Raw genomic sequence first — 21,043 nt, forward strand, 5'->3', positions numbered from 1 at the left:
TCACTGTTGGACGGGCCCAGCCCCCCCGTGACTGATTTCAGTATAAAGCACCTGGGGTGCTGGTGGGTCGATGTCTGAAGGCGGATGACGGCCGAACGCCCCAGCCCCCCACTTCTGGCGCTGCGGGGGCCTGGCCTGGGCACCAATGGGCAGGCGCCTGGTGACAGGGCCACGCAGGTCCCCACTGAACCCCCACCTGGTCCCGTGGGGCGCAGAGGGAGGCGGGGGCCTGGGCATGTTAAAGCGAGGACTGGCTTGGGGTAGGGGGGCCTCAGCCCACGCCAGTCAGGGCCCCCCACTGAGCTGCAAGTCCCCCCTCCAAGCAGGGTCCCCCCCCTGCCGTGTCCCTCGCCCCCCCAACCCCCCTCAGCCGGGGCTGTGCCCAGGAAGAGGAGCGGGTCGAATGGAGCCAATGGCCTCTGCCCGTCTCGTCCCCTCGGGAATGGGGTCCGTCAACGCTGCCCGGGTGCGGTGGGGCCGGGGCCACGTGCAGTCACCGGACCGGACTGTACCACTTTGTGCCCTGAGTGGCGGGAAAACATGGTACAGTCCAAGGCAGGGTGGGAAACAGGCTGAGGTAAAATTGTCCGGGGAGCTGCCAATGGTGGGAAAAACCAGTTGGATCCAGTTGTGACTGGGCCATGATCCCCGTCAACAACAAGATGGCGGCCACAAGATGGCAGCTCAGACTCCATCTTGGATTGCTGCTCTGCCTTTACAAACCCCATATTGAATTGAATATACACATATTTTAACAGACTGTGATCCTACAACAAAACACACCTAACAGTATAGAGAGCAGTATAAACAAGTCAGTGTCTGTATGACATTTTAGTTTGTACTGACTTCACTAATGCTTTTTGTGTAGCCTGTTGACTTACTCCCTGGAAGACCTCTGTGTACCCCCAGGGGCACCTGTAACCCTGTGTGACGAAGCAGGACTGTTCTTAATGTTTCCTCTGAATATTGTGGGGGTGCCTCAGTTTCCCCTAGGCAGTTCTTAAGTATCTAGGTGGTGGGATAAGGGTGTATGATCCTTGCAGAGCCCTAGAGGGCAGGTGTGTGCAGGGGTCTGGACACAGAGAATGGCCAACACCCTGTTTCCTGGCAACTGATGGCCTGGCCCTTCCCCCCTGCAAGGTCAGAGCTAAAGGGTTAGAGAACAAAGGAATCAGGTGGCCTCCTGGCCCGGGAAAGGGACAAAGCCCAGAGGAGGAGGGTCTGGAGAGAGTTTCAGTTTGGGGCTGGCTGGGGATGAGGAGTGAAGTGCAGATGTGGTTGTCTGGCTCACTGCCCCCCAAAATGGACCCAGCTGAGGGGTCCTGTTCTCTGCACCTACAAGCTCTGTTTCAGACCATGCTCCTGTCATCTAATAAACCTTCAGTTCTACTGGCTGGCTGAGAGTCACGTCTGACTGCGGAGTTGGGGGGCAGGACCCTCTGGCTTCCCCAGGACCCCGCTTCGTTGGACTCGCTGTAGGAAGCACACGGAGGGGCAGAGGATGCTGAATGCTCCGAGGTCAGACCCAGGAAGGTGGAAGTTGTGTGAGCTGTGTGTCCTGCAGACAGGCTGCTCACAGGAAGGAGACTTCCCCAGAGTCCTGACTGGCTTCGTAGGGAGCAATTCCAGAGCATCGCCCGGGGACTCCGTGACACCCTGGTTGAGAACCACTGGGTTAGAGAAATGTGTATGTGTGTGTGTGTGTGTGTGTCTAGGAATCAGGACTCCTGGGGTCTATCTTGACTGCAAGCGGAGTGGGGTCTAATGGTTAGAGCAGAGAGCTGGCAGGTAGGATTCCTGGGTTCTAGTCCAGGCTCTGCAATTGATTCATTCTGTGACATGGTTCATGTCTGCTTGTGACATGTGGAGCGCAGAGACCTGCCCCAGCCCTTCCCTTCCAGCTGGGTGGTGCAGGAATTAATGGCCGTAGAGCCTGGGCTCCAAGATCCTGGAGCAAAGCGTCCTGGAGAAGGAATTTGTTCCCCAGGCTTGACTGGCTCCCTGCCCCATCCCTCCCTCCATCAATCAGAACAAACCCCTCATGGCAGAGCTGTTGTCTGGTTACCCACAGTGCAGACCCAATCTATTGTGTCCTGGCTGCTGTTCAGCTCAGGTTAACAGCATGGTCTGTTTCTGTAAACTCCCCCAGAGCTTTCAAATGGAAGTGAGAGTCTTTTTCACATCCTGCTCTAAACTGTGAGTAGTGTCGCTCTGTGTGCTGTCAACAGCTGCTGCATTCCTACCCCAGAGGTGGCATCATTTCAGTGCTGGGTGAGTGAGTAGTGTTGTTGAGTGCTGTTGCACATCAGCTGTGCTCCATCCAGAGACGTCTGCATTTCAGTGCCAGGTGAGTGATCCCTGGATAGTGTTGCTGTGCTGTGCGGGGAGGGAGAGCTCAGTGGTTTGTGCCTTGGCCTGCTAAACCCAAGGTTGTGAGTTCAATCCTTGAGGGGGCCATTTAGGGATCTGGGGCAAAAACTGGGGATTGGTCCTGCTTTGAGCAGGGGGTTGGACTAGATGATCTGAGGTCTCTTCCAACCCTGATATTTTATGACACCCTGCTGCTGCACTCCATCCCAGAGGTATCTGCATTTCAGTGCTGGGCAAGCAATCCCTGTACAGTGTTGCTATGCAGAAACTGCGCTCCACTCCAGAAGCGGCTGCAATTTAGTGCAGGGTGAATGAAAGTCCATGTCTCATTTTGCAAAGCATGGGTTCTCTAAGCAAGGGCGCTGTCTTTCCCATGTTCCTGCTCAATAGACTTCAGATTCTTAGCATCAGCGGAGTTACATTTTGAGCAGTGGTGCAACCAGGAGGCAGCTGGGTCATTGGTGGTTTCACCTTCAGTTATACCTATTAGCTTGAAAAGGCACCACACGAATACCTAATGGCTGCTGAGGGGGGCAGTTGCCCCCTGGCCTGCTATTAGCTCTACTGATTCTTTTTAAATGTTCATTGCGCTGCTTCCAGCAGCCACTTTGATTTCGTTTTGTTTTACAGACCCAAGCAAAACGCAACCGGCAACTGCCTCATGCTGGCCTGGCTAGAAGCAGATCCGTGTAATTGAACAGACTCATCCAATTACTGAGCCTTCCCAGAGATAGGTGCTGCCCTCACGATACATCAAACCTAGAGGACCTGCTAGGCTCCCAGTAGATGCAGCCTAGAGCCAAACACAGGCCAGGCAAGGTGGCTTCACCTATGGAGTTCAGGTCCAGGGATTCGGTAGGGAGTAAATGCCCAGCACTGGATGCTTCGGGTTTTGGTGCCCACCCAGAGATGGCTGGGGGCTGATTTTCAATTACACACCCGTGGCTAGCCCAGGCCAGCTGATCTGCACTGCAAGTAAACAGCTGCTCAGCTCGAGCCCTCTGAGCCGGAGTCAGCTGGCCCAGGCCAGCCGGGGGCACGTAACTGCAGTGTAGACACACTCTAAGTGCCTACGAGCCCCGCTGGGAGCTGCAGGTGTTTAGCACCTCTGAAATCTAGGCCCCAGGTGTCTCAACGCGGGCACCCAAAATTAGGGGCCATTCAAAATCTTCTTGCCAGTGTCCCTATGGTCATGAGGAGGCAGGGGAATCTGCTATCTTCTGCTGTCCCTGCTGGCTACAGTCAGAATAGGTCACACTCTGGGCTTTATCTCCCACTGACGCTCATAAAATCAAATAGCGGATGGGAAAGCCTACGAGGCCACAGATTTCGGGGCTGGGGTTCCACCCCAGTGTCCATATCACAAACCCACTGTTGCCTCATGCTGTATCTGGGCCCCTTGGTGACAGCCCCCACAGAGCAGCAAGGGGCTGACTGGGCCACAGGGGCTGAGCTCGCCTTTTCCCCTAGAGGCAGGGCTGCTGGACAGTTTGTATCGTGGGGGTGCTGAGAGCCATTGAACCAGACTGTAAACCCCGTATAGGATGGAAACCACTTCAGCCAGGGGGTGCTGCTGCACCCCCAGCACCCCTAGCTCCAGCACCTTTGCCTAGAGGGCATCTCACCTGGGTAGGAGATGGGGCTGCCTTTGCTTGGCAGAGCGCTGTGACTCCAGTACCCTTCCCCCCCATGCCAAAGCCCTGGGTTGGGATGGGAGTTGAGCAGATTCAAGGGCCTTCACAGCTTGACAGGCGGCTGCTGTCCCTGCTGGGCAGAGGGTCGCTCTGTGGGTACCAGGGCTGTGCTGGCTGGAGAAGCCGATGATTTGTCTCCCAGCAGCACAAGCTGTGCCAGGCTCTGCTCAGTTAAACCTTGAGCTCCTTCAGCCCCTCTGCTAAGCTGCTGTCAGACCATGCTGCAAAGCTCCAACAACCCTACAATAACAAACACACGTGCAGCTCCTTGCACTCAGGAGCAACCCTGCAATAACAAACCAGTGTATGCAGCTCCCTGCTCTACTGAGCAACCCTATAATAACAAGTGTATGCAGTCCCCAGCACTCCTGTGTGACCCTACAATAACAAACCATCATACATACTCCCACATTGACAGGAACAGAGCAGCATATTCTGCTTTGTACTCCAGGGCAACATTTCTCAAATGCGGTCACCAGAGGCTTTTCGTGCGGCCACAACAGCCTCCTAGGCAGTGATGGGGGGCAGGGGGCCAAGCCTCGGCCCTGCCCCCTTTTTCCTTGTTGCTCCTGGATGCCCTGCCCTGCAGTGCCTCTGGAGAGAGGTGGGGCACAACGCTGCAGGAGCAAGGTGAGTTCTTAACCCACAATGGGGGGTGGGGGTCGATGTTGGGTGGCAAGCTCCAGTGGCGGAACTTCAGGGACCTGGCAATGCGGCCCTGGGCTCTGACCACGGGGCAGCAGGTACTGAACCGTCCCCCTGGCTCTGGCCATGCAACCCTGGCCTCCAGCTGTAGGGCTTCAGCCTCCTGCCCCTGGTTCCAGTTGGGTGGCAGCAGGCGCTGGCTCCCTGTTCCAGTCCTGGGGTCTGACCACTCAATGGCAGGCGCTGGCCACAAGCACCGACCCCCAGCCTCAACCGCACGGCAGTGGGCTCCAAACACGGGGCTTTGGGCGCCAACTCAACCCCTTGCTCTGGCCACAGGGCAGCAGGTGCTGACCCCCAGCTCTGGCCGTGGAGCTTCAGTCAGCCTCTGGCCCCCAGTTCCGGCCGTGTGGTGGCAGGCACCGGCCCCAGGCTCCAGCCACACGGTCCCAGCCCCTGGTGCTGATCCTCTGCCCCAGCTGTACAGCAGCAGATTCCAACCCACGGCTCTGTTCTGAGGCTCTGATGACGCGGTGGTGAGAGATGGCTCTGGATGCTGACCCCTGATCCTGGCTGTATAGCAGCAAGTGCTAGCTCCAGCCATGCAGCGGGACTCAGCTCCCCTGGTCCTGGATGCATGGCAGCAGTGAATGTTATTGAACTAGTGTCACTTCCTGATAGCTCGATGTCCTAGAGGACTTTCCTCCACTGCTAGAAACAGGCTGATATTGCTTTTGAGCCAGAAGCTCTCCGGGGTGGTGGTGGGGGGGGGGGAGCTATATAGCGCATACCAAATTGTATAAGTAACATGTGACCCTAAGGCCTGGTCTGTGTACAGATCTTGTACTTGGGCAATTAGTTCAGTGAGGGGTGTGAGTTTTTAGCACTGTAGTCCCCAGTACCACCCCTAGTGTGGTTGCAGTTCTACATCTTTATACCAGTAGAGCTTATTCCACTTCTCCTATAGGAATAGTGATCCCAGGACTAGCACTCCCATACCACCATAACTACCTCAACACTAGGGTGCATCACTTTAACTGTACTGGTATAGCCAGTGGCTCAACCCTTCTATCTGATGCCTTGGCTTCTGACTCTGAAAACATGGTCGTCGTCTTCTGTAACCTTGACATAACTTAATCATAGCATGTGACATTACAGCAGGACCTGCTGTTTATAAATGTAGTACCTTCCCCGCCTGTATTGTCGTCATTCCTGACTCACTCTCTCGCTCTCTCTTTTCAAAAAGAAAAGGAGTACTTGTGGCACCTTAGAGACTAACAAATTTATTAGAGCATAAGCTTTCGTGAGCTACAGCTCACTTCATCGGAATGCATCTTATGCTCTAATAAATTTGTTAGTCTCTAAGGTGCCACAAGTACTCCTTTTCTTTTTGCGAATACAGACTAACACGGCTGCTACTCTGAAATCTCTCTTTTCAGGCTCTCTGTGAGGCTCTTGCTATGGGAAGGAGCAGCCTGGAGAAGAGTTGAAGCTTTTAAACTTTGTCAATATTTTTAAACTTGTAGATTCCCCAATGGCTGTTTAGACATGTTCTTACTGTCCAGATTGAGAAATAAAATCTCCTTTGGTATAAACAGTGTGATGTTGTGTTCTCTGCTTCCAGAAGAGACCATGTCGATGGCCTGACAAGTGCCCCAATGCGCTTCTGAAAAGAGCATTTTCTATCTACTCTTCCTACCCAACAAAGATGGCTTGGGTGGAATGAATCCTTCATTGCCAATGAGGAGTGATTAATAAGACTGGGACTTTTCAGCTTGGAAAAGGGACGACTAAGGGGAGATATGATAGAGGTCTATAAAATCATGACTGGTGAGGAGAAAGGGAATAAGGAAGTTAGGGAATAAGGAAGAAAGGGAATAAGAAAATTTTCAAGGAATCCCTGTTGAGGTTACAGGGACAAACCATCCCGATGAGTCGAAAGAATAGTAAATATGGCAGGCGACCAGCTTGGCTTAATGGTGAAATCCTAGCGGATCTTAAACAAAAAAGAAGCTTACAAGAAGTGGAAGGTTGGACATATGACCAGGGAAGAGTATAAAAATATTGCTCGGGCATGTAGGAAAGATATCAGGAGGGCCAAATCGCACCTGGAGCTGCAGCTAGCAAGAGATGTCAAGAGTAACAAGAAGGGTTTCTTCAGGTATGTTGGCAACAAGAAGAAAGCCAAGGAAAGTGTGGGCCCCTTACTGAATGAGGGAGGCAAGCTAGTGACAGAGGATGTGGAAAAAGCTAATGTACTCAATGCTTTTTTTGCCTCTGTTTTCACTAACAAGGTCAGCTCCCAGACTGCTGTGCTGGGCATCACAAAATGGGGAAGAGATGGCCAGCCCTCTGTAGAGATAGAGGTGGTTAGGGACTATTTAGAAAAGCTGGACGTGCACAAGTCCATGGGGCCGGACGAATTGCATCCGAGAGTGCTGAGGGAATTGGCGGCTGTGATTGCAGAGCCCTTGGCCATTATCTTTGAAAACTCGTGGCGAACGGGGGAAGTCCCGGATGACTGGAAAAAGGCTAATGTAGTGCCCATCTTTAAAAAAGGGAAGAAGGAGGATCCTGGGAACTACAGGCCGGTCAGCCTCACCTCAGTCCCTGGAAAAATCATGGAGCAGGTCCTCAAAGAATCAATCCTGAAGCACTTAGAGGAGAGGAAAGTGATCAGGAACAGTCAGCATGGATTCACCAAGGGAAGGTCATGCCTGACTAATCTAATCGCCTTTTATGATGAGATTACTGGTTCTGTGGATGAAGGGAAAGCAGTGGATGTATTGTTTCTTGACTTTAGCAAAGCTTTTGACACGGTCTCCCACAGCATTCTTGTCAGCAAGTTAAGGAAGTATGGGCTGGATGAATGCACTATAAGGTGGGTAGAAAGCTGGCTAGATTGTCGGGCTCAACGGGTAGTGATCAATGGCTCCATGTCTAGTTGGCAGCCGGTGTCAAGTGGAGTGCCCCAGGGGTCGGTCCTGGGGCCCGTTTTGTTCAATATCTTCATAAATGATCTGGAGGATGGTGTGGATTGCACTCTCAGCAAATTTGCGGATGATACTAAACTGGGAGGAGTGGTAGATACGCTGGAGGGGAGGGATAGGATACAGAAGGACCTAGACAAATTGGAAGATTGGGCCAAAAGAAATCTAATGAGGTTCAATAAGGATAAGTGCAGGGTCCTGCACTTAGGATGGAAGAATCCAATGCACCGCTACAGACTAGGGACTGAATGGCTCGGCAGCAGTTCTGCGGAAAAGGACCTAGGGGTGACAGTGGACGAGAAGCTGGATATGAGTCAGCAGTGTGCCCTTGTTGCCAAGAAGGCCAATGGCATTTTGGGATGTATAAGTAGGGGCATAGCGAGCAGATCGAGGGACGTGATCGTTCCCCTCTATTCGACACTGGTGAGGCCTCATCTGGAGTACTGTGTCCAGTTTTGGGCCCCACACTACAAGAAGGATGTGGATAAATTGGAAAGAGTACAGCGAAGGGCAACAAAAATGATTAGGGGTCTAGAGCACATGACTTATGAGGAGAGGCTGAGGGAGCTGGGATTGTTTAGTCTGCAGAAGAGAAGAATGAGGGGGGATTTGATAGCTGCTTTCAACTACCTGAAAGGGGGTTTCAAAGAGGATGGCTCTAGACTGTTCTCAATGGTAGCAGATGACAGAACGAGGAGTAATGGTCTCAAGTTGCAATGGGGGAGGTTTAGATTGGATATTAGGAAAAACTTTTTCACTAAGAGGGTGGTGAAACACTGGAATGCGTTACCTAGGGAGGTGGTAGAATCTCCTTCCTTAGAGGTTTTTAAGGTCAGGCTTGACAAAGCCCTGGCTAGGATGATTTAACTGGGACTTGGTCCTGCTTTGAGCAGGGGGTTGGACTAGATGACCTTCTGGGGTCCCTTCCAACCCTGATATTCTATGATTCTATGATTCTAAGTGTTATTTACTCCTTTTCATAACACAAGAACTAAGGGTCACCAAGTGAAATTACAAGGCAGAAGGTTTAAAGCAAACAAAAGAAAGTGTTTCTTCACACAACAGTCAACCTGTAGAACTCTTTGCTAGAGAATGTTGTGAAGGCCAAGACTATAACAAGGTTCAAAAGAACTAGATAAGTTCATGGAGGATAGATCTTAAGAGGCATATGAACGGCCACCAACAACTATTAGCCAGGATGGGCAGGGATGGCATCCCTAACCTTTGTTTGCCAGAAGCTGGGAATGATCGACAAGGGATGGATCGCTTGATTACCGGTTCTGTTCATTCCCTCTGGGGCACCTGACATTGGCCACTGACAGAAGACAGGATACTGGGATAGATGGACCATTGGTCTGACCCAGTATGACCGTTCTTATGCCCCCTAAGATCAAGTAGCCCCTTATAGCCTGACCTAGTTATCACAGCCCAAGAATTTCACTGTTACCCTCATATCAAGCCTAGTAACCTGTTTGACTAAAGCATCTTCCAAAAGGCCTCCAGGCTGGATTTGAAGACGCAGCCTAAGAGAAGAAGAATCCATCCCCTTCCCGTAGGAGTTTATTCCGAGGGTTAATCATCACCACTCTGAAAAACGTGCCTTATTTCTAATTTGAATGTGTCTGTCTGCTTTCACCTTCAGCAACAGCTTCTTGCTGTAACTTTTCTCCTCTGAAGAGCCTTTTAGATCCCAGTATTTTTCCCATGGGAGGCACTCCGATACCTCTCAATTGTGTTGATAAACTGAACAGCCCAAGCTCCCTGGGTCTCACTGGAAGGCACTGAAGGCATTTTCCAGCCCTTGAACCATTTCTAAAGCCCCTTTCTGCACCCTCCTTAATTTTTCAACACTTTTTTAAATTGGGGCTCTTGGTTAACTCCCACAATTAACTCAAAACAATTAATTGCAATTAAGTGCACTGTTAAACAATAGAATGCCAATTGTAACACATGAAATATTTTGGATGTTTTCCTACACTTTCAAATATATCAATTTCAATTACAACATAATACAAAGTAAACAGCACTCTATTATTTTTATTACAAATATTTGCACTGTAAAATGATGGAAAAAATAGTATTTTTTCAATTCACCTCATACAGGTACTGTACTGCAATCTCTTTATCATGAAAGTGCAACTTACAAATGTTATTGGGGTTTTTTTGTTGCATAACTGCACTCAAAAACAAAACAATGAAAAACTTTACACCCTACAAGTCCACTCAGTCCTACTTCTTGTTCAGCCAATGGCTAAGAGAAAGAAGTTTGTTTACATTTACAGGAGATATTGCTGCCTACTTCCTAAATTCAGTGTCACCTGAAAGTGAAAACAGGCATTCACATGGCACTGTTGTAGATGTCTGTGATGCTCTGTACCTCAGGGAACACCCTACATCCCCACGTTCATCTTTATAAAATGATTATGTGGTATCCAATGCAAAGTTTGTCATGTTGGGTGTCTTCAGAAGGCTCTGAGCCTGGTTGTTACAGTAATGTTATATTAAGGTTATAATTTCATGTATATAGTTATGAGGCTGAAAATGTATCCTCATAGCTTAAAGCAAGCCCATGCAAAAACATGAACAGAGAGGCAGTTCGCACCTTGTGAGGGCAAGGATGAGACCAGCCCAGCCCAGCCTCACAGGAACAATGGATACTGGCTCAGACAGCAACAAAATAATCTGTTAGACCAGGGATCTCAAACTCAAATCACCAGGAGGGCCACTAGTTGGCCCAAGGGCTGCATCACTGACAGCCGCGCCCCCTCCACCCCTTCCATGAGCCCCCCCTTTCCCAGCCCCATTCCAAACCCTTCCCTGAATCCCTGCCCCTTCCTCGCCTCTTCTCCGCCTCCTCTCCCGAGCGCGCGGCTCCCTGCTCCTCCCCACTCCTTTCTGGAAAGCGCTAAGCGCAACCAAACAGCTGTTTGGTGGCAGGAAGCACCTGGAGGTAAGCAGACGAGCAGGGACGCGGCGTGCTGGGGGGAGGAGGAGCAGCAGGAGGGGAGCTTGGCGGGCTGCAGGAAATAACTGGGGGAGCAGGGCGGGGAGGTTGGTGGGTTGCAGGAAATAAGCCTAAAAGCTGCGTGTTTGAGACCCCTGTGTTAGACCCTGTTGGGTATCACCCCCTTCCTTTGTGTTGTTTGGGACTGCGATGAGGTAATGCTCACCTGACTCTGAAGGTTGGGGGTGGGGGGAACCCAAGAGGAATGAAAGGACATGATAAAAGGGAGAGACATTTTGCCATGCTCTCTCTCTTCCACCAACATCGACAGACACCACCAAGCAACTGAAGAGCTGATCAAAGAGGAGAGCCTGAATGAAAAGTAATCAGCCAGCCTGTGGTGAGAAGCATCCAAATATGTAAAGACATTGAAAGTGTTAAGATCAGCTTAGGATGCATTTTACTTTTATTTCATTTGACCAAATCTGACTTTGTTATGCCTTAACTTCTAATCTTTTAAATCTAGCTTTATAGTTAATATATCTGTTTGTTTATTCTACCTGAAGCAGTGCATTTGGTTTGAAGCCTGTCAGAGACTCCCCTTGGGATAACAAGCCTGGTTCATATCAATTTCTTTGTTAAATTGTTAAACACAATTGTTAAACTGACAAACCCATATAAACTTGCAGTGTCCAGTGGGCATAACTGCACATGGCAAGAAGGAGGTTCCCAGGGTTGTGTCTGGGACCGGAGATATTGGCTTGTGTCATTTAGTTGCATAATCCAAGGAGCAGCTTCCATGCCAGAGGCTGTGTGTGAACAGCCCCGGATGGGGGTTGTCACAGCAGAGTGGGGTAAGGCTGGCTCCCAGAGTCAAGGACTGGAATGACCTAGTGGATCACTGTTCCAGATAATACCAGGGGAACGTCACAGGCTTCCGCTCTTCCCTAAAGGTAAGTCCTATGGCCTCAGTGCCTCAGACTGAGCCTCTGGGCTCCAGCACGCCTGCTTCACACCATGCACTCTGCCCACGGTTTCCAAGTGAGATAGACCCTCTTCAGACCCTGCCCTTGGCAGGGATCGTTGCACCTCAGCATGGCTTTGTCGTAACCCCAGACAGCCTTTTCTAAAGAGGTCAGAGCTTCTTGTGTGTTGGATCACAACAGCAGGAAGCCTTACGGTAGCACAGCGAAGCCATGGTAAAGACAGGTCAGAATTCAGGCAGGCTGCTGTGGTGGTGGTACCTAGCCATGCTCCTCTCTCTCTGTGTCCCTTTGCCAGTCCCCTGGGGCAACTAGTATGTCTCTCCAAAGGCCAGCCTAGATCCTAGCCTGCTGTCACCCCTTTTCCATTGTCTTCCTTCTGCAGCCCTCGCTGAGCTCACATGTTCCACCTGCCACAAGTCTCTGGGGCGTCCTCTTGTCTGCCTGGGTTTCAGCCAGTCCTTAATAATCTATTCACGTCACTCCAGGCAATTGAGACCCAAGCACCACATGTCTCTTGCTTTGCTGCAGGAGCATTTTGACCCTTCTGCATCCGCTGGATAGCAACCCCTACTCAAGGAAGTCCTCACCCTGCCCCTCATTCGTAAAAATATAACCAAAAATTCCCACTTGGCCACACCCTGCAGCAGGGGCTTCTCTAGCTCAATCTTTTGGTTTTTATGATGTTCAACAGTATCACAAATGCCTCAAATTGCAGAGAGGTGGCAGCCGGTAGGGGTTGAGGCAGCCAAGCAAGGACCCTTTGCACAGTGAGACTTTTCTACAGTTCTGGACTATCGGCCCTGTGCTGATTGGCTGTTTGCTCCAAATGCTTCCACCCACCCTCCCACTCCCCTTCCATAGAGCTGCTCTCCTCAGTCACTCCCCCCTCCCAGGAGAAAAATATCCTGGCACTAACATGCCATTTGCTCCCATTGTCTTGTTTGCCCAGCTGGTGTGTTCTACCCCTTCCCCACCCTGTGTCCATCTGGTCTGCTTAGAGTGTGAGCTCTACTGTGTGTGTACAGCACCTTCAGCACTATTGTTATAAACAGGGCATTTCTCAAACAGAACAGGCCTCAAGGAAATGAACCTGTCTCAAAACAAGCTAGGGAAAGAATTTAAGAAAAATACAGCAGAGGCAGCTTTCAGAGGGGTAGCTGTGTTAGTCTGTATCAGCAAAAACAACAAGGAGTCCTTGTGGGACCTTAGAGACTAACCAATTTATTTGGGTGTAAGCTTTCATGGGCTAGAACCCACTTCATCAGATGCATGGAGTGAAAAATACAGTAGGCAGGTATAAATATAAGTAGATGCAGAGAAATCGAATGAAGTGACTGGCATCAAAAGCTCTGTGAAGGCATCTACAAGCCACGCCTCTAGTGCTCCTTCTAAGGGGTGGATCCTCCCCTAGTGTAAATTGATTCGAGGTGGGTGGTGCAAAGATGCATGAGACAAGCACAGCCTCCTCCAGCTGGTGGAGCTGAGGACCAAGTGGGGCTGCAGAGGACATATCACAGAGCCGCTAGAGACTCATGGTCACATGAAGTGTCATTTTGATGGGCAACTGAAATCCCAGGACATGGTGCTGCTGAATTTGTACAAGTGCATCTTCCCTAAATGGACTTATGACCTGCACATGCCAGAGCTGGTACCGTGGGTGAGAAACGAACAGCAGCTCCCTATGCAGGAGGTGGAGATGGAATAACCCTCCAGGCTTAGCGTGGCTGCTGTGGTTTGCACATTCTGCACCCCACGTGGATGCTTGGGTGTTCCAAGCCCCATGAGAACTAGGGAGAACTGCCCTGGACTTGTTAATGCTGTGTCTTTCCTGGGGTTTGTGTTCAGCATTCACGCTGGCTGCTGCAGCATTAGATCTGGCTCACAATTGCCAATGCCCTGGCCGCCAATGTCAGTTTATTTTAATGGCGAATATATCTTCACTTCAATTAAAGTCCAAGTGCCCAGCTTTCTTGCGGGGGCAGGGAGGTGGCTGGATCGAGTTATTGTGCACAGGGTACTGTGCACATTGGGCCTGCAGGCTTTGTTCATTCCCTCCTGCCAGGCTAGAAACTCCTGAAGGTGCATGAGGGATTGTGTGTTTCACCCCCTCCCCTGCCATTTGTGTGTAACTTGAGAACATAAAAACATAGGCTGCCACACGGGGTCAGACCAGTGGTCCATCTCACCCAGTATCCCATCTCCAACAGTGGCCAGTACCAGGGGGAAAAAAAAAAAAGCTGGAAGCTTAAGGCAGGGGAAAGGCCTCGAAGGGAAGCTAGCCTCTCTAGCACCCCTGCAAAGAACAGTCATGGGGAGCGCTCAGCAAGGCAGAGGAAATGGGATTTCAGAGCTGACCCAGCCCCCGCTTCACAGATTTTAAAGGCAGAAGGGATCCAATTTATGTCATCTAGTCTGACCTCTGGATAACACAGGCTGGGGCATTTCATCCAGGAACCCTGGTACTGAGCCCACCAGCGAGGGTAATATTACGGAACCTTAATATAAAGTGTGAAGATTCCCCCTCCGACTCCCACCAAAAAAATCCCCCTCCCCCAATCTCCCTATCTACAACCTAAGCCCCAGTTTTCACCAGGGCTTGCCCCCTAGTGGGAAGGGTATGGCACTTGAGACAAGAGGAGTGTATGTGTGTGATATTTTTGAATAGAAAAATGTTCCCATCAAAAAATGGTGTTTTTCATGGAAAATATCACTTTTTGACAGCTTCTTCCTCTGGGAAATTTTAAAACTAAACCAATTTTTGTTCCATTTTTAATTGCCTTTTCCATTTTGGGTTTTGAAACCTGATAAACCTAGATTTCTTTTTTTATTGTTATGATTATTATTATTATTATTGTTTCCTCTCTCCCCCTCTCTATTTTCTCCTTTTTCTCCACTTGAAAAAAGAGGGGGAAGGGAAGGAGGTAAAGAACTTAAACTGGGGGGAGTATGATCTCTCCCTTGTCTACTTTTTTTTTTTCTTGATTGGAAAAATATGTATAAATGTATTTGTACTATTGTAGCACCTAGCAGCCCGAGCCATGGCCCAGGCCCCCACTGTGACAAGTGCTGTACAAACACAGAACAAAAAGACAGTCCATGGCCCAAAGAGCTTACATTCTTGTGATGCTGGCAAACCAGGTGCCAGCTCATGTCAAGGCCCCTAAGCCTCAAATATACAGCTGGAAACCAGTCTGGCTTATCTGTGTTAGTATTGTTAAAATAGGTATTAGATTTATAGAGATGTGTTTGGACTGTATGAAATGCATGTAAATTGCTCTGTAACTATGAACGTGTTTGCTATGAAACTGGAAACCCTCAGTCAGGAGAGAAGCATTATGAAGTGTGAAATACTAGTTTACCACAAGTGGTGTCATCTCCTGTCCAATGAAAGGTCTACAGACATCAGGCAAACCATTGTGGAACAGCTGTGGACAAAACTTTGTTATTGTTCCTCCTACACCCACGAAGAGGAGACATGCACAAACACTTGTCCCATCAGTTTGAACTCTGGGGGAAGGGAATAAAAATGCCTGACCAGAAGGAACTTTATCTCTATGCTTTTTGAACATGGAGAGGCAAAGACTTCTAAACATAAGCAAGAGATCCCCAGCCGTTTAGCTTGGGTCAGCCTTAAAGGACACATACAAGGGGGAAAGTCCCGGATGACTGGAAAAAGGCTAATGTAGTGCCCATCTTTAAAAAAGGGAAGAAGGAGGATCCTGGGAACTACAGGCCGGTCAGCCTCACCTCAGTCCCTGGAAAAATCATGGAGCAGGTCCTCAAAGAATCAATCCTGAAGCACTTAGAGGAGAGGAAAGTGATCAGGAACAGTCAGCATGGATTCACCAAGGGAAGGTCATGCCTGACTAATCTAATCGCCTTTTATGATGAGATTACTGGTTCTGTGGATGAAGGGAAAGCAGTGGATGTATTGTTTCTTGACTTTAGCAAAGCTTTTGACACGGTCTCCCACAGCATTCTTGTCAGCAAGTTAAGGAAGTATGGGCTGGATGAATGCACTATAAGGTGGGTAGAAAGCTGGCTAGATTGTCGGGCTCAACGGGTAGTGATCAATGGCTCCATGTCTAGTTGGCAGCCGGTGTCAAGTGGAGTGCCCCAGGGGTCGGTCCTGGGGCCCGTTTTGTTCAATATCTTCATAAATGATCTGGAGGATGGTGTGGATTGCACTCTCAGCAAATTTGCGGATGATACTAAACTGGGAGGAGTGGTAGATACGCTGGAGGGGAGGGATAGGATACAGAAGGACCTAGACAAATTGGAGGATTGGGCCAAAAGAAATCTAATGAGGTTCAATAAGGATAAATGCAGGGTCCTGCACTTAGGATGGAAGAATCCAATGCACCGCTACAGACTAGGGACCGAATGGCTCGGCAGCAGTTCTGCGGAAAAGGACCTAGGGGTGACAGTGGACGAGAAGCTGGATATGAGTCAGCAGTGTGCCCTTGTTGCCAAGAAGGCCAATGGCATTTTGGGTTGTATAAGTAGGGGCATAGCGAGCAGATCGAGGGACGTGATCGTTCCCCTCTATTCGACACTGGTGAGGCCTCATCTGGAGTACTGTGTCCAGTTTTGGGCCCCACACTACAGGAAGGATGTGGATAAATTGGAAAGAGTACAACGAAGGGCAACAAAAATGATTAGGGGTCTAGAGCACATGACTTATGAGGAGAGGCTGAGGGAGCTGGGATTGTTTAGTCTGCAGAAGAGAAGAATGAGGGGGGATTTGATAGCTGCTTTCAACTACCTGAAAGGGGGTTTCAAAGAGGATGGCTCTAGACTGTTCTCAATGGTAGCAGATGACAGAACGAGGAGTAATGGTCTCAAGTTGCAATGGGGGAGGTTTAGATTGGATATTAGGAAAAACTTTTTCACTAAGAGGGTGGTGAAACACTGGAATGCGTTACCTAGGGAGGTGGTAGAATCTCCTTCCTTAGAGGTTTTTAAGGTCAGGCTTGACAAAGCCCTGGCTGGGATGATTTAACTGGGACTTGGTCCTGCTTTGAGCAGGGGGTTGGACTAGATGACCTTCTGGGGTCCCTTCCAACCCTGATATTCTATGATTCTATGATTCTATGATTCTAAGCTTCTATAATGATCAAGCTGTATTACCTTTAGAACCTAAAAGACTGTAACTCATGTCTGTGTGTATGTTTACCTGCTTTAAGCCTGTAAATAACTCTCATTTCTTTTTCTTAACTAATAAATCTTTAGTACATTTATTATCGGATTGGCTACAAGCATTCTTTGATATAGAATCAGAAATGCAGTTGACCTGGGGTAAGTGATTGGTCCTTTTGGACTGGGAGTAACCTGAATATTGTTGTAATACTTTTAGTGTGAGGAACCATCGATCACAAAGGCATGCTTTTTGATGGTTAAATCACAAACCAGACTGACCACATGTCAGGAGACCGGGTTGTAGGCGGTCAGCCATAGTGGTCAGAGTGGGAGTCATGCCTAGTGGTGAGTGTCCAAATGACAAAAGCAGGGGATTGAGACAGGGCCAAAACCAAGAAGGAGGTTCAAAGATTAGAACTAGAGTCAGAATCCAAATGCCAGAGCCAAGAATGAAGTAGGGTGACCAGACAGCAAATGTGAAAAATCTGGATGGGGGTGGGGGGTAATAGGAACCTATATAAGAAAAAGACCCCCCAAATCAGGACTGTCCCTATAAAATTGGGACATCTGGTCACTCTCGAATCAAGAGGGAGTCGGAGTCAGGAATCAGAGCCAAGGGTCAGAACCAGATCACCAGGGGCAGGGAAGACGGGAGCAGGGCTGGTTCTGAGGCAGGAGCAAGGCTGGGTGTAGGACAGGATCTGGGCTGAAGCTGTGGAGGAGCAGAGGAAAAGCAGGGCTTGGCAAGAGCTGAGCATAGGGAGGCAGAGAATCACTGAGCACCCATCGAGTGACTGCTGCTGCTGAGTTTAAGAACCAGACAGCTAACGTCTTCAGCCAATCAGGCAGGGTGGTCCAAGCAGGACAATGTCGGAGGATGGTGTCGTGGTGAAGGTGAGCGGAGCTTCATCATTGTGGGCTTGCTTCTGGACAGCACCGTGCCTCATGGTGCCGGAGGTCTATCTTGCTTGGTGGGAACCTGCGGTGCCATCATGGCAATCAAGTCCCTGGTCACCTCAAACGTATCCAGGATGGAAGGGAGCTCCAGCTCCTCCACCTGGCACTCTCAAGCAGGAGAATCCAATGGCACCAGACTTGACGGATCCCTCTGCAAGCTCAAAGTCGATGGTGCTGATCCCTGTGCAGGACGCATGCCGCTTATGCTGTCAGACCCAGTGCTCTGACCATGGGTGAGCCCATGGCCCTCTATTCGTCTTCTTGTGCTGCTTATGTGGCACCGGTGAGTGCGAGCGGTGCTACGTGGACGCTGCAGGCTTCAGCACTGGGGAGTGACAGTGCTATGGGTCTCTATGCCTAGAGTCCTTCCTCAGTGCCATAGTTTCTCTAACAGAGGCCAGAGCGCTGCGTACAGAGGTGCTTAATGCCAAGTCCTGCTAGCCCAGAGCTGGCAGGGGACGGAGGGCTGCCTCTATAAGGAGTTGTTTCAGCCTGAAGTCCCTTTCTTTCTTTGTTCTCAGGCAGAGAACTTTGCAGATCTTGAAGCGATCTCTTTGATGTGCCTCCCCCAGACACTTTAGGCAGGAGTCGTGGGGGTCACCCATTGTCAACAGCTTGTGGCAGGTCCCGCATGGCTTAAACTCTTGGGATGGAGGCATGTGCCGAACCCCAAGAGGGGAGGGAATTGGGGTTGGGGAAACCCCCCACTTCTATCTAACTAATTACTGAAAACTAACACTAACTAATTAACTATTTACAGGTTAACAGAAAGTCCAATCACTAGGGGAAATGTTTGCGGAGGCAAGAGAGACATACAGATCCGACAACCATCACAGGCAGTAAGAGCAAACTGAAGAGGTGACGGGTCAGCCTGAACCTATATACACTGCCATGAAGGCGCAGCTCCGGGGGCTCCACAGCTGACCCAACAGGTACTGCTAGGGGAAAAACCTTCCTACGAGTGTGCACGCAGCATACGCACACCTACTTGGAATCGACATGAGCAAGCACTTGAAGAACTTGGCAGATTCCCCCACAATGAAATTTACCATTAATCTGTGCATTAGATTGGGGTCAGCAAGCACCTGACAGGGCTGTAGCCATGGGTGGGCCTGAGTGGGCTGCAGCCCACCCACTTAGCATCCAGGCTCACCCAAATTGGGGCTGAAGCCCCCCGAATCCACAGGCTGGGACTCCCAACACCAGGTCAGTGTCCATCCATGTCCCGCTCCTGCCAGCGCCATATGCTGCTGCCCTGGTCTCCAGCCCTGCCCTTACAAGGTACACCCCCACCCTCCCCCAGGCAGCCTCATTGTCAAGTGCCTGTTGAGCAGTAAAGGACGGCTGGAGATGGTGGGGGAGGCAGGTCTCCCTACCCCCAACCGCCCCGTCATTGCCTGCCCAGTTTCCCTGTCCTAGCTACACCACTGCCTGTGAAGCTTTTCCTACAGAAGAAGAGTGCTCTCTTCAAATCACCACTCTGCCAGCAAAAATAGCTGAAGACTGGTTCTTATCACCCTTCCCTTGAAACTTCAGCAAAACCTTAAATACAGGCCCTGGGAAAATTCATCTGAAAGGAGATCCCAACAAAGGTGTAGTGAAATCAAGGGGTAGTCAGTCTGTAGAGCAGAGGGTACAGCTTCTCAACCAAGAAAAAAGAAAAGGAGTACTTGTGGCACCTTAGAGACTAACAAATTTATTCGAGCATAAGCTTTCGTGAGCTGTAACTCACGAAAGCTTACGCTCAAATAAATTTGTTAGTCTCTAAGGTGCCACAAGTACTCCTTTTCTTTTTGCAAATATGGACTAACACGGCTGCTACTCTGAAATCAACCAAGAAACAGGCCTTCTATCCCCAATATTCAGCTAAGCTCTATTCACGCTTCCTCTACCACTACCCAAACACAGAAAAAGTCTCATTTAAAAGAGGCTCTCTGAAAAGGCACCCTTTGTACACTGGAAAGTGATCTCAGCAGGATTAGAATTAAATCCCATTTCCTTTACCCTTTTTAATAACACTAGTACAGCTGTTTTAGTCTCCAGAGTGCTTTAGAAGCGTTCCCAATAGCACCTGTGTGAGACAAGTCATCCCATCTTACTAGTGGGTGAAAAGTGGGCACACAGAGCCTGACACATTTCAGGCAAGTCACTTAATACTGAGAAAACTCTAAAAGCTGCCGTTATGCAATAATGCTGAATTTACTACATTTTCTTTTTCATAACAATAGTGTGATGCCACAAACACAGGATAATGACACCATAGTAGGCTCAAGTTCAAGGAGAGGAAGAACTGGGTTACAGCCATGCATATATATGCAGGTTTCAGAGTAGCAGCCGTGTTAGTCTGTATTCGCAAAAAGAAAAGGAGTACTTGTGGCACCTTAGAGACTAACAAATTTATTAGAGCATAAGCTTTCGTGAGCTACAGCTCACTTCATCGAATGCATCCGATGAAGTGAGCTGTAGCTCACGAAAGCTTATGCTCTAATAAATTTGTTAGTCTCTAAGGTGCCACAAGTACTCCTTTTCTTTTTGCATATATATGCAGAGACCCAATAACAATAATCATATTCAACATGCAAATGCAAGCTTTTGCAGCACTGAGTTCCAAATTTATATACACCCAGAGTCAACAGTAGCAGGGGCATGTCTAAATGTAAGTAACATTTAATAGGTTTTTAAAGAACGCAAATGGTTCAGTTCATAACCAGCATTTCCAAAAGCAAGTAAAAACCCATCGCCCCCTTCTAGAAGGGGAAAAAAGATGCAAACTATTAAGACAGTCTGTCGGTTTTTCACAGCGGGGAAAAAAATATCCCGGATACAATGATTTTATCATTTGTCCATGATGTGTCTTTGTATCTGTGATTTTAATAAACTCACCGTCCAGTCACGGCTCCTGCCCTGCGGAGCTAGGACTGGCTCCCCGCTCCCCATTGTGATGGAGGGGCTGCTCGGCCAAACGTGAGCATCGCTGCAACCCCATGCACCAGGTTGCAGCACCCAGGAAGGGAATCCAGGCAGGACAGGAGCATGGGCGGTGAGTTCTATGGGCCCATGGTACCTGGGCACCAGGAATATTCCTGTCCCAGGGGCCCGGCTCCAGCAAAATTTCCCACCTCGCCCCACCCCACACACACTCCCCCTGTGCTTCCCTCAATCCCATCTGCCGCCCCCGGGTGATTTAAAACAGATTTCAGGCTCCCGCCGCCACCCAGCTGTGCAGCAGGGCTGAGCAGCTTCCCATGCGCTCGTTTCAGGTGGCTGCCGGCAGGTCCTTGCAGCCCATGTGAGGGGGTTGTGCCGCTGCACGCTGCC

Source organism: Dermochelys coriacea, chromosome 20 (genome assembly GCF_009764565.3).
Source record: "Dermochelys coriacea isolate rDerCor1 chromosome 20, rDerCor1.pri.v4, whole genome shotgun sequence".
Taxonomy (NCBI): Eukaryota; Metazoa; Chordata; order Testudines; family Dermochelyidae; genus Dermochelys; species Dermochelys coriacea.